The sequence below is a fragment of the Centruroides vittatus genome, unplaced genomic scaffold (genome assembly GCF_030686945.1).
Source record: "Centruroides vittatus isolate TY-2023 unplaced genomic scaffold, ASM3068694v2 contig_738, whole genome shotgun sequence".
Taxonomy (NCBI): domain Eukaryota; kingdom Metazoa; phylum Arthropoda; class Arachnida; order Scorpiones; family Buthidae; genus Centruroides; species Centruroides vittatus.
This window is the reverse complement of record NW_027122474.1, coordinates 1309217-1326028: the sequence shown is the minus strand read 5'-3', so window position 1 is coordinate 1326028 and position 16812 is coordinate 1309217. Positions and strand designations below refer to the sequence as shown.

The following is a 16812-nucleotide window of genomic DNA, read 5'->3' as shown; positions in this document are numbered from 1 at the left end:
AGAAAGGTAGTGCAGAGAAAAATGAAAGGCGAAAATCCGCGAGCCACACTTTGAGAACTAGGTCGTTGATCCCTTTGCTGCCTGCATTCACGGGATAGTCAGAGGATCCTCGCATAAGCAAATTTTTTGAATCCTTGGAAGATATAGCTTAGTTAGCTGCTTAGACGAAAGCTGAGATGCTAGCTGTAGCTAAGTTAAGACTCACAGGCATAGAGAGGAAATTCGTTAGAAAATATCGACGTATTAAAGCGGTGGTAGACTATGAGGAATTTAAGAAAATCTTAATTGAACGTTTTGACAAGGAGCCTTTCCCGGTTCGGCTGAGTAAATTTTATGCTTGCTTCCAACGCCCCGATGAGGATGTACCTGTACAAACCTATGCGGTTAGGCTACAAGCACTAGCCTCCGAAATAGAAATAAAACACGAAGGGGTGGATGCAACTGAAACTGCAGTTGTTTAACTCATACAAGCGAAGGAGTAGGACGAACGACTAATAGCTCAGTTTTTAAATGGCATCAACTTGAAAATAAGACAAAGAACAATGAGTACGGAGCCTGAAACTTTCGATTCCGCTTTAGAAGTCGCCATTAGTGAAGAAACGATCGAGAATCTTACGTCACTACCTCGTGGAAGCATTCGAACTGTTCAATCGAAGCCGGAAGCATGGAAATCCACCTCAAAAGACCACGTGGAGAGGTTGGCAGTGGAAATGGACGCCCTTAAGAAAAAGTTGGCAAGCTTCTAGAAAAGGTCAGCCTCTCCTCAACCAGAGGATCGAAGAAGACGAGAGAAAAGACATTGGAAACTCGGATCAAACGAGCAAATTCAACAAATTCAGACACCGATTCGGAGGACGAAGACCGTCGGAGAGGCGTCGTACGGACCGCTACGTCCCAGACAGAAGCAAAAGCCTATCATTATGGGATACGTCAATAACGTTCCAGTAAAATTTAGCATCGATCCTGAGTTCGAAGAAACCTTAGAATTCAATGAAGTTGCTAATCAGATAAAAGGTAAAGCATCCGTTGAATTTGAGACAAAAAGGAAGATAGCAGGTTCAAATGGACAATCCGTTCCAACCGTGGGCAAGGCTGTTCCCACCTTTAAATTACGGGGACACAAGTTCTTCCGGATTTTCCGAATCGTCCGATCAGCGGTCACATCGCCGACAGAAGGAATAATCGGGCGAGACTTAATAAGAGAGGAAGGCCTCATTCTAAATTATGCAAATAAGCGAATTACACTACCAAATGGGATACCCATTTATTTTTGTTCTTCGAAAAAGCCAAAGTAGACCAGACGTAGAAGAAAATCTCCCGAGAACAAAGAAGAAGAATAACATCGAACTCACAAACATCGCCTAATGTGTGAGTCAGCTTCCGCAAGATGCGGATATAAAAACAGGTCCGATCCTAACCTCCGGGCGATCATCGTCAGGAGAGACCAAGGACCGAATCAAGACGCGTTACCGCCGACTCCCAAGGGATCTTACGGACTCCGTCGTCATCCGTTCTCAGGTATTCATTCGTACTCTCTCTCTCTCCGACCTAGCAATCTTCTTCCGACTTTTTGCTCCTTTGTATCGGCCGAGACGAACACTGATCGCTATCCTCACGAGGCCGCTACCCGTGAATTGTACGAATAGGCTTTTTAGCCCTAACTAATTGTCGCGTTTAATTGGCACCGGACAGCATCTAAGTTATTTTGAGTTTTGTGTCTGTTATTATTATTTTATTAAATGAGTATTTCGTTAAAATCCAGTTGTCCTCCTCGAGTACGACCGACACACTATCCCGACCTCACCCGTCCCTCCACTCGTGTAATCGCCATCCAGTGACGCAGTGACGGACCCCGTATGTCCCCGCCGGTAAGAGGTAGGAAGAAGCTCGCCGCTCTTTCTTTCCTCGGTTCTCACGCTAATATTGTACTATCCCGACAGTCTTAGAGGATGATTCTACACATCATTTTCCAATTCAACTGAAGATGCTAAAAAACAAGGAAAAAACAAATAATATAAGTAGTAAAGATACTAGATATAACTATAATATAAATTATAACTCGAATTATAATAAACAGAAACGGCTAAAGGAGACTAACTTGATAACAGCAGATTTATTAAGCTTAGAAGAAGAGAATAAACCGATCGCCAATTACCAGAGATTGTTAAGTAAACTAACAGAATGTAAATTTAAAAAATGCAACGCTTCTTCGAAACAAAGATACAAAAATGAATGGTTTGATAACGCTTGTTACTACTATAAAACTAAAAGACGGAACTGTTTAAATGTCTTCAGAAAAAGTAATACAAAAGAAGCATTAATGAATTATATTAAACGTTTATTAGAGCTAAAAAGTAACTATATTTATTGAATATTAATAAGAAACGAATAGAATCAAAAGATACTCGAGTTTTCTGGAAGCTAATTAATAATTTTCGAAAAAAGAGATTGATGTTTCTATACAAACAGGAATAAACTATGAGAGACGGTTCAATTATTTTAAGGACTTTTCCGAGGACTACCTTATACAATCAAAGCAACGTTTATACGGAATGTACGGTATCTCACCAAGTAAATCGAGACGAGTTAATAAGAGTAGATTAAGTTCGGAAACGACTTAAAAGATAAATCAACACCGGGATCAGAGGGAATCTCTAACTCATTTATTAAATTGTTACCCATTCAATTAATCCATTATCTAACCAGATTTTTTAATACCAATAAAGTGGAATGAAATTATATATCAATGATTTTTTACAAGGAAATAGAAAAGATCCCTCTAAATATACACCGATAGCGTTATTGTCCGGGTTTCGAAAAATATTTACAGCAATTCTAGCAAAAAAGGTCAAGAATTGGATACAGATAAATAACTAAAAATACAAGTCCTTCGACGTAGCTTCGGCGGTCGGTGTTTGTACATTGCGATGTGGGTCGTTGAATCGACGTCGGTCTCACCTTCCGGATGTCTAGCTACTGAATGTTCGAAGCATAAAGTTCACTTGTTCACAAAAAGGTCGACGATGTCTTTCTCTCGATGTGTGAGAGGTAAATGTGATACAAACAGTCAAAAGCTAAATACTTTTTCTTACAAACGTTGAGGTTTAACAAAATCGCTAAATGTGCTGATGTTCAAAGGCTATTCGCTTTGGAGGATTCCTAGCTTTGTCTAAACGATAAGGAGAGTTAAGTCCAGGCAGTTTTTCTAATTCGGCTTCGTTTTCGCTAATTCGCTTATAGCATACGTTGAGCTCATTGTCTATAAGTGTGCAGCCCTGTTGAACTCTCCTTGATTTCTCGCCTTGGGAGGTTCTTCTAATCAGATATAGGATGAATAATAGGAAGTGAAGCAGAGTAGCGCGACGTGTCGCTTCTTCGCCTTGATCTCGTTCTTGTTCTTCCGTATCTCCTCGTGACTCAGTTTTGTCGTGACGCTACCGTGTGTCCTCGTATTCACCGCGTTCGTCTGGATCCGATGGAGGCTCTGTTTCTCCAGTCTCGACGTCAATTCGCTTGATTTCCGTTTCTGTGTACCCTTCGGGATTGATAGTGTTGTTTCGGATGATGAGAATATAGTTCGGTTCAGGTGATTGGGTTCTCTCCTTTCCGGGTCGTTGACTTTCGTCATTTTGGGAGAGGTGTTGAGACTGATGCATAAATCGGAGAACGTCTAATTCTTTTTCATTGTTCTCGAGAGATTTTCTTCTACGCCTGGTCTTCTTTGGCTTTTTCGAAGAACAAAAATGAATGGGTTTCCCATTTGGTAGTGTAATTCGCTTATTTGCATAATGCAGAATGAGGCCTTCCTCTCTTATTAAGTCTCGCCCGATTATTCCTTCTGTCGGCGATGTGACCGCTGATCGGACGATTCGGAAAATCCAGGAGAACTTGTGTCCCGTAATTTAAAAATGGGAACCGCCGTGCCCACGGTTGGGACGGATTGTCCATTCGAACCTGCTATCTTCCTTGTTGTCCCAAATTCAACGGATGCTTTACCTTTTATCTGATTAGCAACTTCATTAGCAACTTTCAACTAATCAAATTGAAAAAAAAATTTAAATTAAAAATTCATGTTAAGAATATATGATTTCATTATGTAGACAACTAAAAATATATAAAGAAAATTTAATTATCCTTGTTTTCTTAAGTCAAAATAATATGTAAAATAATACCCTTTGAATAGGCTAAGGCCTTATACGCTAATAAATTTGAGATGTGATTTGATATATATGTTACAGTAAAAACCCGTTTTTAGTTAAAACGCGTTTTATCTAGTTGAAACTAGTTTTTACTGGATGTCATTGTTATAACTAGAATTTACTGCTAGTCAAAAATGAATTTGAGTTAAAACTAGTTTTAACTAGACAAAACGGGTTTTAACAAAATGGCCTAGTAAAAACTGTTTCGACCAAGGTCATTCAGCTAACACGTTCCTATAGTGTATGATGAATTTCGTATGGCTTTAACCCTTTTTTCCGACATCTTGTTTACGTTTATTTTGCGATCCCTCCAAAGGCAATATAGGTCAGTCAGGCGATATTATTTTAAAAGTTCACCAAAAATCAAATTATCATTATATCTATACGAAAAAAATCACATTTATTAATATCTTTAGTTTTAAATACGATATTTTTCAATACATTTTATTAGAAAAATTTATAAGAAAAAAATAATATATATCAGAACTGACAAAAACATGGTAATTTGTAATATTTTGTGAAAATTAACTCTAGGACCTTTCGGAAAATGTAAGCTGTAGAATCTCGATGATCTTTCCCGATTTTGCCCCTCCTATTAACATTTAACTTATTTGCTCAATTTGCACTAAAGTTTTGAAGCGTACTTTTTATTCCGTGCAAAATATATAGTAAGCTAATATAATTATAAAATATTTTTATGTAAACATCGGTCAAAATCACGTCCTCATTGAAGACTTTTTTTAATCAATTATTATGACGTTTGGGTGTTAAATTTCTCTCAATCGCTGAAACACCTTCCAGACTGACACATACAGTACAGTACATCAACATTTTCATCAATCAACTACAATTTTCTAAAGGTACGAGACCTGTTTTCCGCTTTTTAGAAACAATTAATGTTTAAACACTACAGTTTTGCATAAAATATATAAATATATTTTGTGATATTTCGTAAATTCTTTATTCAAATTAATATTACGAAAATAAATTGTTTCACTTACAGAATTGAGGTGCAATCTGAAAAAAAAAAAAAAAATTGTAGACCTATAAATTCCCAAGGTCGTCCTTTCTGGTGTCTGTCTGTCTCTAGAACGGCGTTAGACAGATGAGAGACGAGACCAGATAAGAACACAATAAACGCAGAAGGCCTTAAGTGTATAAGAACTTCCGATTTAAACCGGAAGTCACGTTATTTCAATTCAAAAATTTTTCCCTGAAAGATGACAGACACGACTCTATTGCTAAAGGAAAACTATGATGTATGTGGGCGAGTAACTACTAATATGAGGTGGAGATCTTATATTTTAAAGTATAAAAATATAAAATGAAAAAAACGTGATCAAATTAAATGTAGATAGTGAGGTTTAGATTGGAAAATTATGGAAACGGTTTAGAAAATACAAACACTAAAGTAATTGGTACAAGAATAGATTAAAATCAATCCAAATAATACAAAGATGTAAAAAATCAATTTCTTGTGAGGAACCCGCCCAACTAAAACCTTAATTCTGATGAAGATAACGACGATGATAAATGTAAATCCAGTAAGGCAGCGATCATCCGAGAAGCGGAACAACTTTAATATCCTTAAGGAATCTTATTAGACGGCAGCACGATAAATGCTAAAAAATGATATTGCGAGTTAAACATGCCATAATTATTACAAACATGGAGACGTTTTTCCCTTCTTTCCTTGATTTCTTTCTGTATATTGCTAATTAATGTACTAAGGATTACATTTCGTTTACATTTTCTATTAAATTAAGCATACACGCGAATTTTACAAAAATAAAACTTATATCCACTATATCTGAATTAGGTAATATGAACTAATCACACGACGACCAGTTATACAGCTTTTATTTACAACATTACTCTAGGACTCTACTCTTTTACAAACTAATTACAGGATTTTTCATATAATTTACAATTACGAAACACCACGCAGAATTCAAATACGCGAATATTAAGAAACATTTCCGTTATTTGTGGTTGGGTATATTCTGTGATTTAAGACATCCATTGTAATAACAAATAAACAATTGAATTACTAAAAGAGATCTCTTTTAGAAATTTAATTGTTTATGTACGAAATTAATTTCATACCACGTCCTCCATTATTTAATAATTTGAATCGTAAGGAATCATTTTCAAAGCAAAAATTCATTTTATTTCTTAAAACTAACATTGAATTGACGATTTACTCTGGAAACTTCAAACATTATTTCGAAGATTTTTCATACAATTGTTTGCATAGTTACATAAATGTTGCAAGAGAATATTAAAGTCAAACAAATGTAATTATTTGTATACAAAGGTATATCCGCTCGCATCGATTTAAATATTTCCAATTGCCAATAATTCCAAATTTTAATATCAATAATCGAATTTGTCTTATTCCATCCATTTATATAATAGCTTGACGACTTCCAATAAACTTATGAATATCCCTTGTGTAGCATTATATAAGTACAATACGCAGGGCCGGATTTACATAAAGGCATTTGGAGCCGGTGCCCAGGGCCCCACAAGACTATGTTTAAACATATATATATTTTTTTCTATCACCGCGACAGCCTAGTGTGACCAAATCACGAGGGCCACAGGCAGAGAAAACCAAATCCGGGAAAAAACCTATGAAACCATATCGGAAATTTCGGGAAAAAATTATACATAGGTATTTTTCAATTAAATTAAAATCATTTTAAATCATCAAATTTGCCTACTTTTAAAGGGGACCCACATCGTAATTGTGCCCATGGGCCTCTGATTGTTAAATCCGGCCCTGACCACATGTTCTACCAAAACTCTTAAACACATATACGACACTGTACGAAAGAATTAGGATCTACGCAATGTACAACTTTTAATTAGTATTAATCGTGTTCTTCACCAACGCTGGATTGAACGTGGTGCAACAGCAGACAACAACCCGCTCCCCTGGCCATCCCGTTCGCCAGATTTAACACCCTGCGATTTCTTTTTGTGGGGGTTTGTTAAAGACCGAGTTTATGTACCGTCAATGCCTGTGTCCCTCGAGGAACTGTGTGATGGGATAAAGCATGCACTGCAGACAATGTTCCCTCTAATTTTTTTTATAGATGAGCGGAACATATACTTCTCCGAGCAAATAAAATTTTTGCTGAGCAGATTCTGAGCAAAAAGTTTTTCTGAGCACATGTATATAAAATCTTATTTTTTCCTATAAAAATTAAAATAATTAATTATAAAGTAGAGATTAAAATTCATTTTAAAACATACTTTCGTACAAAATGTTATCTTTTGTCAATAATTTAATGTATTTAATCGAAATATACTTTAATCCTGTTGCAGACAGAGTGAGAAATAAGTAAACAACAATTCAAATCAGTGCGCACGCTCGCCTGCGCGGCACATAAATTCTCGTGTGCGGCAACAATTTGAGCAGTGCGCGGCTGTGCAGCCGCGCAGCTTAGAGGGAACATTGACTGCAGACCGTCCCGGAGGACACGCTACACCGCGTATGGGAAGAATTTGATTACCGTGTAGATGTGTGTCGCGTAACCAAAAACTTGGACATTTGCCGCTGCTTATGCTGTAAGCTTTGCCCATATAAGGTAATAAATAGATTTATTATTAATTTTTTAAACCGCACCATTCATTTATAAACACCCTGTATATTAATGCCCTCGTTAAACAACCACACGTCCTGGATATCTTTAAATTTAAGTATAAATAAGGAGTATTTTTTTTCATTAGAATCAAGAGGTTTCAACAATCAGCAATCCTCAACATTCAGTAAGATAAACTGTAAGTATATTTTTCATATACATCTATATCCAATTGATATATTTTAAAAATACTTAGATTCCAGCCTCTCAAAAAACTTTTCAAGCGGTAAGATTTAAAATAAATTATAATAAACACAGTTTTCTTTGTACATATTAAATCGATATTTTCGTATAAATTAGATTGCAACTCTCAAAAATGTTCGAGGAGTGAGTAATAATAAATTTGATAATTAAACAGAATATATTGTGAGATCCGGAGGTTAATTGTTAAGATTTATTATAACGAAAAAAAAACTTTTCGCGATTTACGGTACTTCTGTCTCCCGCGGGTCCAATACAGAAGGAACAAACAAATATTAAGTCAAATCGTCAACAATCGTTCAAAATCGTCAACATTATTCAGCTGGGACATGTGGGAACATCGACAGTTAAAACAATTCTAGAACAAAAAGAAAACAACAAGTCTGATGCCCACCGCCTTAACCAGCCTGGTGATGACACATTCGAAGTGTCACCATTACAAAACATAAGGTCACCTGATCAAATTCCCACACCTGCTGGAGATATAAGGACAATTGGTATTCCGGGCGATCATTTTCGGCCTTTTATATTGTGTGTAACATATCGTCTCCTCGTTCCCTGGATACCTCCGTACAGATCGCCGACTGTCGACCGGAAGGAGCGTTTCACCGTCACCCTATACGGATCGGACACCAACGAATCATTTTTCCGAGGTATTTAGAATTGAAAACTCTCTCTCTCTCAATCAATCAACGCATAAGTACTTCGAAAGTTATTATCGATCTTTGATACGCTATCAAACGTCAATCGAACCTGGAAATTGTATATAGACTTAGTGTTGTAGCTTATATGTTCTCCTTGCTTTAGCTCATTAAATTGTGGCATTTAATTGAAGCGCCTAACTCTCACCTTCATCCAATCTCTGACACCAGACACCTTATGGACGACCTCGTTAACCCTCCCACTCAAACTACAAAGCACCCTCCTGTTTGAACATATTTTTATCAAAGTATGTCGAAATATCGCATTAAATCTGTAAGGCCGCCGACTTCCAGGGGAAAACAGTTAATCCCGCGTCAGGAAAACCTAGGATCGAAAACGTATGTGGGTGGTGGCGGTAGGAGACAAAGATGACAAGTGTCTTACACAAAACCGTTTATTCTAACTACTAAGTTAACTTACATATTATTGGTACAAATTGCGATCTAGATCGACTCTTGGAGTGATAGAGATCTCCAGTTGTCGGTAGTCGGATGCGGTCCGTCTTCCGAAGATGCGTGCCCGGGGCTGGGATGACGAACTGTCTATTGCACTGGACGTGTGGCTTGGACGGGGGTCACCAGCTGGCGGACGTAGGTTCTGGCGTCTATGAGGTAACACTGGTCCAGAGGAGAACTGCCGCACTTTTTCCAAGAACGACGGAAGGAGGGTCCACACTTGACCTTGCGACTCGGGAGTTTTATAGGAGTTCCCCCCTGAATTTCACCGTTTTGATTGGTTCTATTCTTCCTCTCCCTTACCCCGATTGGTCATTTCTTTTGTTTCTAGGCGAAACTGGAGACCGATCTGGGTCGGGAGAGTTCCGAGAGGTGTTGACGGAGTCTTTGTTTCGTGCTCGTATATTCCGGCCGTTATGGCCCTCTCTTTGACGTTTTTGACCTCACGCGGTCCGCCAGATGCTTCGGTGGCCATTTACCCCCCTCTGTTTCCCGTTTCCGACACTCGTACACGAGCACCTGGACAAAGCTCCCTCTCTCTCGGTTGACATCCCCTCGGTCGTTCATTATCGTGTCGCGTTTGTTTTAGGATAAGTTTGGGAGAGTTTCTTTCGTGTCTGGTTTACATCACCAACACATGTTCCTGACACGATTTGACTCTCGAAACTTTCCGACTTCGGAACTTTATAATTATTCACCATTTTTACGCGTTTTTGCGATCCCTACAAATCATCCTAACTGGTGTCAGACCTAACATCGAAAAGAATCCTGCAATCCTGACGACAATGGATAAATTAAGCCATCCACTAACAAAGTGAGTGGATCTCTCGATCCGACGCCGATCAAACAGGTCAACAGTGCAACATGTAACCTCCGGCTTCTCACAATATTAAACTTTGCATTATTGTTAAAATACAATTAATTTAATTAAGATTTGTGATTAGTATGGCCCAAACTACTACTACTTTTGTTCAATATTTTACGAATGGACGAATATGTTCCTTGTTGTGCAGGTCTCAAAATAATTGGAGACGATACAACTGTTTTCAAATTAGATACGAATACGAATAGGGAACATTAAATAAGCAATCAAAAATTCTTTCCATGTCTTCATTTCTCAGGCTTTGTTGCTGCATCATAGCTCTACAAATTTTAACTACCTAGATATTTTATTTGTATTTTTGTAGAGAAAAATACGCTACTTGGACTGTTTCAATCGTTATCAATTTGATACTTAAAACTGGATTTCTCAGTTTATCCAAATAACTTCTATTAAATAATAAGAACAGCGGAGATTTATTTTATAAATAAAATCGATAATCCTTTGTCACGATCAATTGTAGCTGTTTGTTAATCTCATGAACAAAAATCCTACTACTTTGTAATTCTAATTAATCACTTTAATGTTTCTTACTTGTTTATTCATTTATAATTTATTATTTATAAAATAGCATACCGCAGTAACAATTATATTTCTGATTGTTAATTCATATTCGACTATATAATGTTGCCTTTTCATTTATTGGATTTACTGCGGCATTGATTTCTCATTGATTATATGATATTGTACCTTTCAGTAAATATAAATTTATTGTTTCAGATGCATTCTTCTCATTCGATCCATTTACCATTGAAGCTTTCAAGGTTTCTAATAAATTTATTCATATCGTAAGTATAGCATTAGATAAGCCCTTGTGTTGTAACACTATATCGAAAATCATAAACGATTTAGTAGTCCAGAGGATTAGAATCTGTGCATTGTGTAAACTGGTTCGAACAACTTCTACTTTTGAAAGAAACTTATCAATTACGATATCTGAGAGTGTTCATTTATACACGAATCACATTTAAACAACTGCGTTTATTGTTTACTCGCAACATTTTCTTTTATCCCCCTCAAACTGTTACACATCTAGAATATTTAAACATGGAAGAAGAGATTGAAGTATGTTTGAGATGTTATCTCCAACCGTTGCTATCCATGGCCTTAGTGTCTGGTCTGGATCCTTTCTTAGAATGCAATTGCCAGTGTTCGAGTAGAAGCAATTCGCTGGTCAAGTTGGTGAAAGCCTTCTATTTCGAAATAATAGAATATGGTTTATATTTTACTTCATTTCTATCGATTCTCTTCAACATTCCAGTAATAAACGAGTGGGTTCCTTGCACTAGAGTATTCAAAGTAGTTGAAGGCGACAAAACAATTCTCAAATTAACAATTACTGGTTGGATGATGATGTATACGATAACGTACAGTTCGATGAAACGGGAAAAAATGAAAACAACGGTTAAATTAAGAAATATATCTTTCTCGGATAAACAAAAATTAAATTATCGATTAAAATTAGCATCCATGTGTCTGGTTTTCTTTCCTCTCTTTCTCGCTGTACTGTTCTTAATAGTAATGTCTCTTCCATTCTATTTGGCTTTCGAAAGTGGATATTACTCACGTAATGAAGCATTATTCTGCAACGTTGCAGTGGAAACTACCGCCGTTTTAATCGGTAGTGGACAAAACTATATTTGGATTATGTTGGGTATAATTTTTTCAATGGTAAAAACTGGATATTTGAGTTTATCTAAAGAACTTTTATTAATTAACAAGAATAAGAGAGATTTGTTTCATCAAATAGAAACTGTAATCCTTTGTCACGACCAATTGTGGCTGTTTATAAATCATATATTCAATATCTACGGCAAAGCTTTGCTGCTGGATTACTTTATTGTGATGTTGTTGACCTGCTTATTCATTTACCATGTTTTATTCGTAAAATCGAATGAAATCGTCACGTTATTATCATCTTCTTTTGCTTTAGTTTTCGCGGTGGCTTGTCTTTCACTCGCCTACTTACTATCTTCATTTACTGCCGTAGTAAGTATCTTTATAATTTCTTAGAGAAAAAACATTCAGTTTTCAATAAATTAATATTTATTTTAGATGCAAAATGGTTTCCAAGACATTCGAAAATTCGCAGACTGTAATTTGGAGCTTGAACAAAAGCTGAAAGTAAGTCAAATGCGTGCATGATTCAGTAAGAGCTTTGTATATTATTCCCTATTATTTAAGCAATGAAAAACATTAATATATTTATTCCATACACATCTGAATATTAGTTATAATAAAAAAATGCAATTAAAAAATAGTTATTAGCAAATACAAAATTTTTATAAATACAGTAAATATGAAATGTCCAAAAATTATAAACTCATTATAAGAACCAATGAAGTTACATTTTATTAATCATCTTAAAATAAGATGTGATAACTTCAAAATGTTATCCTGGCAACATTTCTCACGTTCTTTCTTGCTGTATAGATTGGAGCATTGTCTTCTCAAATATTCAATAGGCACTTCCAATCATTTTACCAAATGGATGAGCTTATAAGCAATAGCATTCGTTTTACCATTAATGAAAGCAACATTAGGTTTAACTCCTGTCAACATGTAACACTATTACCTCATTGCTACCTCTTAGAATACATTTGTTCTTAACTGCTTACATCGTAGCAATATTGCAGATCATGTGGACCGTGCAATTGTGTGTACTAATTTCATTGGAACACACAATCTGTCTCCATTTGTGTTCTAGCTCAGGAATGTGCAATCCGCGGCCCACTGCACCCTAATTTTTTAGGTACATTTTCATTTATTTTAGTAAATTATGTCGTAAAAATTATTCTCGTTTCACTTGATACACTTTGATGTCGTAATGACGTAATTGGTGCTAGAAAACTACTGTTATGCATGTGGAGTAGTTCATACTGTTGTAAACAATTCTTTTCGTGCATGAAAAACATTAAAATTGCTGAAAGAAATAGGTTGAGTAATTCTCATTTAACTAACATTCTTAGAATTAAGACTAATACCGTAAAAGCAGATATTGACAAGAGTTTAAAAGGAAAGCAATATCAAAAATCGTATTTAAATTATTCTTATTTTGTGTGAGTATAATTTATTTACAGTCAGTTATATAGTATTTTTTTTTTGTAATTATATATATTTGTTATTAAAATTTGATATACACATTTTGAACTTTTTAAAACCATATATTTATTAAAGTACCTTTATTGCCCGCTGAATATATGTAAATTTCTAATTTGGCCCATTAGGAAAACAGTTGGACAACCCTGTTGTAGGATATCATTTCTTTAGCCATTTCAATCAGATAGTCTTATTAGTAACAGATGAAATTGCTCGGTCTTTTATTACACTATATTCGTTTGTCTTAAAAATACGTCAAAGGATTTTCTTATAGAAAGTCTGTATGTGATGACAATAATTTCAAGGTAATACCATTGTTAGAGCTCTCTTTAATAATTTTAAGTTTCTGTTTTCCGATAATTTTGATGGACTGTCAAAGTTAGGGGTTTTTATGGCTTCTGAAATCAAAATACTGTACAGGATTTTAATATCATTTTTTCAATTCAATTGATTTCCTTTATAATTAAGAAACACGCTTTGTATTTATTATAAAATTATAATTATATTTCACGAATTAAACTTACTTTTTGACAATTAATTATTGTGCCAGATTAGACAATTCACGCAAATGATTTGTTTGAACAGATTTTGAATTTCATGAAGAGATTCGGAAAAGCTTCTTTATCGATTTCAATGGAAGACTTCTTCGACGTAACAAAGAAATTTCCCATCGAGGTAAAATTTTTAAACTTTACAGAGAGTAATTTCATGCCCCATGGTAAAGAAATATTAAAATATTCTATAACGGTGATTGTTGATTCCCTCTCTCAATGGCCAATGGTATACTGGTAGACGGTGGCAAATTGGTGCCCTACCAACAAAGTGCCAACGGGTAACGTTCCGGGATTTTTGTGAATTTTTACCTTTTCGGCTGTTATCTATAACACAGGGAAAGTATGGCAATCGGGAAAAATACCCCCCGTTGGATTTTCACCCTCTTGCACTCGGGATTTTAAAAAGTCGAGAAATGCAAAAGAATTTGTGGGTTTTTTCTGTATATGTTGATGTTTATGCGTGGCGGGAGGCGGGGCACGATTTTGTTCACCCTCATTGAAGCTTAATAACTCCTGTGCTTTTAGTCGAAATTTTCTGAAATTCGGCATGGAGGATGGTGTATTAGGACAGTGGTTCTTAACCTTTTTTATACTCGCGGCCCACCAAATATTTCATAATTTTTTGTGACCCCCATTTTTTTTAATAATAATTTAGGGGATACTATAGATTACTATCTATGGAATTTCAGGACTTTGAGTATATATCTGAACTGAGGGGACCGAGACGAGTTCAACGATACCCTACTTTTGGACCGGAGACGAAAAATAAGAAAGTTGTCATAGTTTTTAAGTTATCATACTTTTTTAATGCTTTCGTACAGACGGCACCGTAGTTGCTAGTGCTGCCATCTCGCGGTAAAGTCTGCAAACAAATTTAAAAAAAAACACGCTGAAAGGCAAGAAATTGCACGAACAGTCGAACGCCACTTCCTTTTTTTTCTTTTGTTCAAGAACTACCGTGAATCAATAACTAGTGACGTTAAACAATCGGCGGCCTGCCGGCGGCTCCCCTCCCGGGTGGGGGAGTCCGTCGGGAGCACGAACAGTCGAACGCCAGTTCCTTTTTTTCCCTTTTGTTCAAGCATCGCGACACCAGACCGCGAGCGATAGCGAGACTGAGGAGCCGTAGCCCCCGAGGTCGACGAGAGCGAGGGTGTGCAAAAAGAACTTAACTCCAACTGTAGACGATTAGTGTGCTCGTGGATCAACATCTGTCTTTGTTAAAGATATATATGGCCGACTTGCCGGACTGCCTGTTAAACACGCGATAGGCTTAGCGGAGAGCGCGACGCGACTCCCGATCATCGCGCAATCGCCGAAAAAAGTATGATAACTCTTATTTTTTGCCTCCGGCCCAAAAGTAGGATACCGTTGAACTCGTCTCGGTCCTCTGAGTTCAGATATATACTCAAAGTCCTGAAATTCCATAGATAGTAATCTGTAGTACACCCATAATGGATATTTGTTAAATTATCTATAATAAGTTGATTTTTTATTATTGCTTTATTTTTTATATGATAAATGTAAATAATAACTTTATTATTTTATTATCTATTTAAATAACATTCAAACTTCACAATTAAAAATGAAAACTTTGATTTTTAACAAAAAATAAAATAAAAAACGTCGATAAATCGATCCAAAGTCGATGCTAAAACTAAACTAAAACACCCACAACTTGTCGTAAAGATTTTGCATATCTTTTGCAAAAGTATTTAAATTTTCAAACCCTACTAAGCCTACTATTTTTCCTAATTATTTTTAAAATTCCAAGCATTAATAGTTTCTTAGAATTACTTTGGAATAAAAGAAGTAAATACTGCGGTGTAAGTAGCATATTTGCATTTATTTCTTTTGTACTAACAAAGTTGTATGTAGGAAAAAATAAAAAATATATAAAAAAAACTAAATAGGAAAACTTTATCTTTCTTATTTCGTTTTTCAATACGATATTCGGTTATACATCAATTTTCATTTTATTATATTCTGAAGGAAATTTTGCATAATTTTGAGGCCCCCCGGCAAACTTCTTATAGGCCCCAGGGGCGCGGCCCCCTGTTAAGAATCACTGTATTAGGATGACCGACGCTGTTAAATTTTCATGGTTAAAATTCGACGGGGTGCAAAGATAAAAGCAGTCATTTGTCATATCTCGAGTAGGATCGGACTTAATGACAATTTTACACGATATTAGCATTTATAATTTTTATAAATCCCATTCTATCTTCAAAATTAAGCTATGTGCCATTTTATAATAAAAAAAACATATAAAGTTATCAATAATAAAATGTCATAACAAATGGCGCGATTTTAGGAAATTGCACCCTAGATCTTTCCCGTTATGCAACTCGTTGGATTTTTTTAAAGAAATTATCTTGTGACATCATGTTCAAGAGTAATACTTTAAATCGAAAAAACAGAAAAGTGTTTTATTTATTTATTACAACTTAAAGTATTAAATATTTTGATATTTTAGTGTGTTGTGGTATAATATTTCAATTGTTTTTCTTTTTTTCAGATGGCCGAATCTCTGTACTCGATATTCTCCAGTCTCTTAAATCTGAGAAGCATTGAGGAACAAAACCAAAGATGCAGAGAAATATCACTTATTGATGCACTAATACAAAATTAGGAAATTCCGGGCTGCAATTTTTAATCATATTTTTAATTTAAAATAATAATGTCCTCTGTAGTTTTTCTATTTGTCTTTCGTTTTATCCATCATTTATCTTTACTCTTGATCTTAAACACAGAGAAACATTCAGTTAATTCTTATAAAAACTTTTAGTTGAATTTCTTTATGGATCATTTATAATGCAGTTAATTGATTAATTTTATTGCAATGTCATTGAAATAATTATGTAAAATGTTTTAACATGTTGCTGTTTACACGTTCTAAACACAGTACACAAATTATTTATAACACATCAACAACACTATTTGTAATTTATTTTCAACACTAGTGAGTAACACTCTGGCACTCTACAAGCGAGTAACACTCAGGCACCCGACAATTAATTAATAAAGGCACAACACTGGTTCTTTGCCAGCCACACAGTCACACACACTGGT

At 35.5% G+C, this 16812-nt stretch overlaps 1 long non-coding RNA gene across 1 annotated transcript; it reads left to right on the top strand.

Annotated features, from left to right (window-relative positions):
- Positions 1-12142: 12142 nt before the first annotated feature.
- Positions 12143-16286, top strand: LOC136981025 (uncharacterized). The gene is made up of 3 exons (XR_010881637.1): positions 12143-12211; positions 13772-13861; positions 16259-16286. It is a non-coding gene; the product is annotated as an uncharacterized lncRNA (long non-coding RNA).
- Positions 16287-16812: the final 526 nt, after the last annotated feature.